The sequence below is a fragment of the Rhinolophus sinicus genome, chromosome 18 (genome assembly GCF_057876585.1).
Source record: "Rhinolophus sinicus isolate RSI-liver-muscle chromosome 18, RSI-T2T, whole genome shotgun sequence".
In the NCBI taxonomy this organism is placed as follows: Eukaryota; Metazoa; Chordata; class Mammalia; order Chiroptera; family Rhinolophidae; genus Rhinolophus; species Rhinolophus sinicus.
The window spans coordinates 27,733,740-27,740,070 of NC_142518.1; the positions used below are offsets into that span (position 1 = coordinate 27,733,740).

The following is a 6,331-nucleotide window of genomic DNA, read 5'->3' on the forward strand; positions in this document are numbered from 1 at the left end:
GAAATGCTCTTCATTTTCTTTCTTTCTTTTAATTGTAGCATTTGGTTAAATGTAAAAATGTGTTGTTTAAATCTCTCATATCAAAGAGGGATCCAAATTTCCAAAGTCCTCATTTTTCTCTTGCAGAAAGAAAAAAAAATGTACATAACTGTAGGCTCTCTTTTACTTCAGATATTCCTAAATCTTTACCCTTTGGCATCCTTCACCCTCTCTAAAAAATAAGTTTTTCCTGCTTTAAGACAGCTGCCCTAGGCATCAGTTCCACAGCAAGCACTGTCCTTGCTTTGTGTATTTGAGGATTTGTATTGCACATCTTACAATCATTGGTCAAGGTACTTTCAGAGTGGCTGAGGGCCCTGGTGTCACCTGCACTCCCATTCATCTGGGACGGCGGTTTCTCCTCAGCCACTGCTCTGTTTTCAGCCAGGCAATCATCTAAAGACACAGCAGAGGACTTGGATTTCCCAGATCTTGACTTCAGTTCTTTGGCCACTTCTGCTGAAGCGGCATAATGAGTCTTGCCCTGGTGTTTGTAACCTCTGCCTTAGCACCTTCCACCTCTTCTAAATGTTCTTATCACTGGAGTAGATATAACCCTTCTTGGATACCCTCTTGCTGATCCTCTGACAAAAACACCTGTAGGGCGAAAGGCCCATGGCCTCTGCAGCCCCATCTGTTCAGAGCCCAGTGGCCAGCCATGATGCTAGCTATTTCTAGCTTCCTGAGAAGGTATGGGTTGGATTCCACCCTGCAACTTGCTAGTCCTGCTGCCATCAGAGCCTGAGAAGGCTCCACCTTGTCCTGCTGCCATTGCCACGTGGAAGGCACAGTAAGCACCTCTTGCTACAGTTTCCCCAGAAGAGCCTCCAAAGCCACAGACTCCTGCAAAGCCTTGCCCTTGGCCCTGAGTTGTGGGGGGGGGTCGAGGGGGTGGGGGGAGGGGCAGGCATGAAGTGCCTTGGGTACACAGAGGTGGGACAGAAAGGCAGCACCAAGGATGTCAGGAAGGGGAGCAGTATGCTCTGCCAGAAGTAATTCAGCCCTCCAAGGATGCTGTGCTGCATCTTTTGTACCTTGGCAGCTGGCTCAGCCTGACCATCCCAGAAGTCAATGAGTTGGGTCTTTTCCCAGCTTGCTTTTAGGAGTTTCGACTGGAAATGCTTCCCCTCAAAATACATCCAAGGACAGCAGTGTTCCCAGGGCATGGACTAGCCACACATGTCATTTGCAAGCAGGGCTATGTCCGTGCCACTCATGATGAGAGCTGACAGCTGAATGCCTCAAAGGTCGAGGTTCTCAATCTTGAGCTCTTGCAGCTGGTCTGGTCTGTAGAGTTTGGGGGACAGTGCCTGAGCCAGTATCCATGCTCTGGGCCACTGCACCATAAACCTTAGGATATAGCACAGCACCATGAGATGAGTGGGCACACTGGCCAGGTTGAGTATGGCTGGGGTTTCTGACCTCATTCAGGTTAGGAAGGCCCTTGTCTTGCAGTTCTTGTCCTTCACTGCCCTCCCCAGCCAGAGCCTCTTCAAGTTGGGGTAGGTCAACTCCCTGAAGCCAGGAGCTTCCACCAGTTCCAGGGTTGGCAGAGATTTCCTTTTGTAAGCTTCCCACTCCTTAATGATCACTGGTGAAAATTCTGGTAGAAGTCTGTTCTTTCTAAAAGCAAGTCTCTCAGTTTTCATCGTGCTTTCTGCCAAGCTAACCAGGACTCTGTAAACATACTGATGAATTGGCATATGGAACGGGGCAGCGGGAGGCAGCTCTTTGCTGGCTTCATCTTCAATAGAAACAGCAATTTTGATTTTACCCTTGGTCAGGACGTGGAAGATGTATGGATACATTAGCCCTTCCTGTGCCAATGCTTGGCCACTCTCAACACCTCGGGTGTGACGCGGGAAAGGGTGGGGTGGTGAGGTCCATGTAGTTCTTGTTAGGCATGGACAGAAGGCATGGAATTGGCTGGACAGTGCCAATCTGGCACCCCTTTCCTTCAGTGAGCTGGCTGCTTGACGAGGCAGCAGATGAACCTTCTGCCTTTGTTTGCTCTCTTGGATCTCTCCATGCTTGAGGCTCCCAGTGGCTTCCTGTCTTCTCCCATCCAATTTTGTCCACGCTGATATGGTTTGCAGTGCTTCCATTGCCTTCATCACTGTTTGAAGATGACGATGTAGAAGAACCAGGAAAGTATGCCAAGTTCATGTGATTGGGGCTGCTGCGAGGAGCTGGGTTGATCCGGGAGAACCGTTCATACAATGGAGTATGTTTTCCTTCCTGAGGAATATTACTGTAGTTGTTCTGCTCAGTCAGATTCTTTCCGCTTGTTTCCAAAGTGAGAGCCTGCACGCGAAGCTGTAGGAGGGTGGACCCTGACCTGCAGTGCCTGGGCTGGGGCCCTGTGGAGCCATGGGCTGGGCTTGCAGACAAGTTTGTGGAATGTTGATCTTCTGGGATGGGGAATATGTGACACTGTCCCAGCCATTCCAAATGGATTTGGTCTGGCTAAATAGTGGGGGGGGGGGGGGTGAAATGCCACAAGCTTACTAGTCACTGTAAAATATTCAATAAAGTTGAATAACTTTCTCATCTGTTCTGGAGTGAGAATGTTGGAAAACAGCTTTAGCTATAGCATCCAAGTCTGAGGTATTCTGGATGTTGCGATGTACTCAACCAGAGCTTTGATCACCACATCCGATGGAGGCAAAACCAGCTGGTGGCCCTAGACCATATGTGAGTCTAGTGGGTGTTCTGGACCAAGTAAACTCCAATGAAAGGAAGCCAGGTCTTAATCAGGTAGAATGTCATTTCCTAACAGCGGCAAAGATAGGGAAGCGGTCTGGGGTCAGGTCCAGCTGCTTGGCCACTTCGTGCATGGGGTATTGGCTCGTGGTGAGATTTTTCCTGTTCCAGCTCAGTTTTAGGGCATGGGCACTGAAATAGTAGTGGATGTTGCACGGTGCATAATCAGAGTCGTGCACAACCAAGCCATGGAAGCTGTTTTCTCTGCAGAAACCAATCACTTCTTGATGATGGTCTTTGATGTTCTGCACAACCTTGATGTAGAAGTGGATGAATGCCAGGTGTATATAGTGCGCTATGCAGCCAAGCAGGTGGCAGGAACCAGACCTTGGGAGGCGGGGTGCCATTGTTCTGAGTATGGCTGACAATCTGCTACGCAGTCCGGCACTCATTGCCCTGCTGCTTGACCCACTCATGTAGCCACGCCTTCTCCAGCATGCCTTTGAAGACGATGAAGATCTCAATGCTGCGGACCAAGCAGACCTTGGCCAGAACGGCCAGGTAGCCGAACATGAGGTTCCACTGGCCACTCTCCAAGTCGGTGTAGAAGCCACCGTAGAGGCAGTGCAGGCAGATGTCAGGGTCCACCAGCAGGCACAATAGTGTGTGTGAGGGGCTTCTGCTGCCATAGCCCACCAGGCTGTCCACCGCCAGCTTCTGCAGCTCCACCAGCACCATGGCGCTCGGGCAGTACTCTCAATGTAATTCTGGGAGCCCTGCATGCCCATGGCGGTGGCAGCAGGCCTCATGGGACCTCTGGCCCAGGGGCGGCGGGCTCTAGGGTGCCCAGGGCAGGCCTCAGCACACTCAGACCACTGCACCCACCATGTGCTGCCACCTCACAGGTCCATGGTGTGGAGAGACCTGCACCATGCGCCGCTCCAGGCCCAGGCTAGGCAGAAGTAGCCTCATTTAATCTTGATGACAAATTTATGCCCTAATTTAGTAGACCCTGCCCCCAAAAAAAGCTTTACATAGTTTATATGAGTTGCTCAAGACCACAGAGAAGGAACACAAATACTTTGTGCAGCAAAAAAATAAGACCATGAAACGAAGAAAAGGAAATGGGAAGTGCAATTCATTTTAACCACTGAGGATAACCCAATGAAGAACAAGTTATAGCCTATAAACATGCAAAATGATTCAAAGACTACACCAGCATGGGACCAATGTTTCATCATCAGTTACAAAGTGCATGCCTAGCACCATGTCTTCCTAGCACAATAGCACATCCTCAAAGGATATTTGCTACATTTAATTCAATTGACTGTCAGATTGCAATTAGATAAACTTCCTGGTTGAGTGTTTCCATAACTCATTTAGCTTTCATCACAGTATTGCTAAAGAAGGTGCCAAGTACTTGCTAAGTTACATAGGAACCCCCCTCTTCTAAAGTTCCCAACAAAGCCTAGGAAATTTTATAATTTCTAAACTACAGATAAAGTTTTCTAATTAGAGAGGACTTGGAAAATGTATTTCCCAACACAGTTCATACAGTGGTCCTTTCACTCTCCTAAATCAGCTCTAAAGTAAGCCACTTTCTGAATTATATAAAAGCTTCTAGAGGCTGACTGTTATTTGCACTCTGGTCGCTGTCCAGTCTGTCCATGAGTATCTACAAAGAGATACTCATGAAATTAGGGATGCTGACAATATAAATGGCTCAAATATAGGTGGTAGAAATATTCCTAAGCTATCAGGCAAAATTCCTTTTCCCTGGTTTTTATCTTTCTTATTAAATAATTTTAAGTCAACAACCAAAACATGCAGAACAAACAGAGGAGGAATTATTGTATCTTCAAAATTTGTGACTGGCATTCTCATAATATCCCCCTTCAGCCCTGTCTCCCTGTGGGGACTTTTCCACTCCAGCATTATTTCAGCAACACACAGTAGAGAATGACCCACTGTTTATTGTGAGGCTGCAGCTCCTTCTTCTGATCTGTCTTTTGAGTCCTCCCCAGTTCTGAGTAGGTACTCACTCTGCTGTTCTGCTTGGCCATGAATTCCTTTTATCTTTCCAATTACCCTTATCCTGGCTGTCACACCAGCTCTTTCTTCCAGTGAATTATTCCAGCTTGAGGTGGCCCAGCTATCGCTCTGGGACTCAGCTGTTCATTTCCATCTAATAGGCATGAGTAGGTTTCTTTGATCCCTATACCCTCCTTTGGTAACCTCAGCAGCTGGAGCATGAAGTCTTGGGTTACAGACCAGTCTTCAGCCCCAGCGTCCCCTCACTGGAGCAATGGACAGAGTAAAAGCACCAACTCAAGCATCAAAGGAATTAAATAACAAGAGAGGCAGGATTTTTTAATTTATTTTTATTTATTTACTTTTATTGGAGAATATTGGGGGACAGTGTGTTTCTCCAGGGCCCATCAGCTCCAAGTAGTTGTCCTTCAATCTAGTTGTTGAGGGTGCAGCTCACTGGCCCATGTAGGAATCGAACCAGCAACCCTGTTTTTCAGAGCTTGCACTCTAACCAATTGAGCCATCCAGCCGCCCCAGGATTTTTTTGTAATGGGTTAAATTATTATCTTCAATGACTGAATGCACATCAGTGTTGTTTTAAAAATGGATTTAATGATTTTAAAATGTCATTATGCTGAATTTTCTAGATGTTATAGAGAAGAAAGAATCTAGGTTAGAGTCAAACAAACTGATGCTTGTCCAAGATCCCTTCAATAGAAGCCTTCCTTCTGCTGGTCCACTGTCTGTCCCAACTACCTAAATGACAACGGTGCAATGAGGCAGCTGTGATCTGTAACAGCCCAATGAGAACTCAATGATGCTCTAAGAGAAGAAATGGTCCGGTACCTGTCACATGTTTTCCCTCTTCCTTAGTGAGTCATATTTAGTTATACTTCAAAAACATAAGAAGTAGATCACACTACAGTTCCTTTTCCATGTTATTCTTTTGTTTTCAATCAACCCATTAACCAACTCCATTGTAGGTAGATTATGTCTATTCATAAATATAAATTCTGCATTTTCAAAGTCTGCACCACTATCCACAATAGCCAAGATATGGAAACAACTCAGATGTCCATTGACAGATGAATGGAAAAAGAAAAGGTGTATGCATACAGTGGACTATTCTTTGGCCTTAAAAAAGAAGGAAATTCTGTCATTTGTGACAACATGAGTGAACCTGCAGGACATTATGCTAAGTGAAATAAGCCAGTTCACAGAAGGACAAATATTGCATGATTCTACTTATATTCATATGAGGTACCTGAAATAGTTAAACTCATAGAAGCAGATAATAGAATAGTGGTTATGAAGGGCTGAAGGAGAGGAAAATGAGGAATTGTTCAATTGGTATAAAGTTTCAGTTATGCAAGATGAATTAGTTCTAGACATATGCTGTACAGTATGCCTGTAGTCAACAAGACTGTATTATGCACTTAAAAATTTAAGAGGGCAGATCTTATGTTAAGTATTCTTAGCACCAAAAGAGAGCGAGAGCGAGAGTGAGAGCGAGAGCGAGAGCGAGAGAGAGAGAGAGAGAGAGAGAGAGAGAGAGAAA

At 46.0% G+C, this 6,331-nt stretch overlaps 1 pseudogene; it reads right to left on the reverse strand.

Annotated features, from left to right (window-relative positions):
- Positions 1-211: 211 nt before the first annotated feature.
- On the reverse strand, positions 212-3,530 carry LOC109460283 (constitutive coactivator of PPAR-gamma-like protein 1 pseudogene; annotated as a pseudogene).
- Between the last annotated feature and the right edge of the window lie 2,801 nt (positions 3,531-6,331).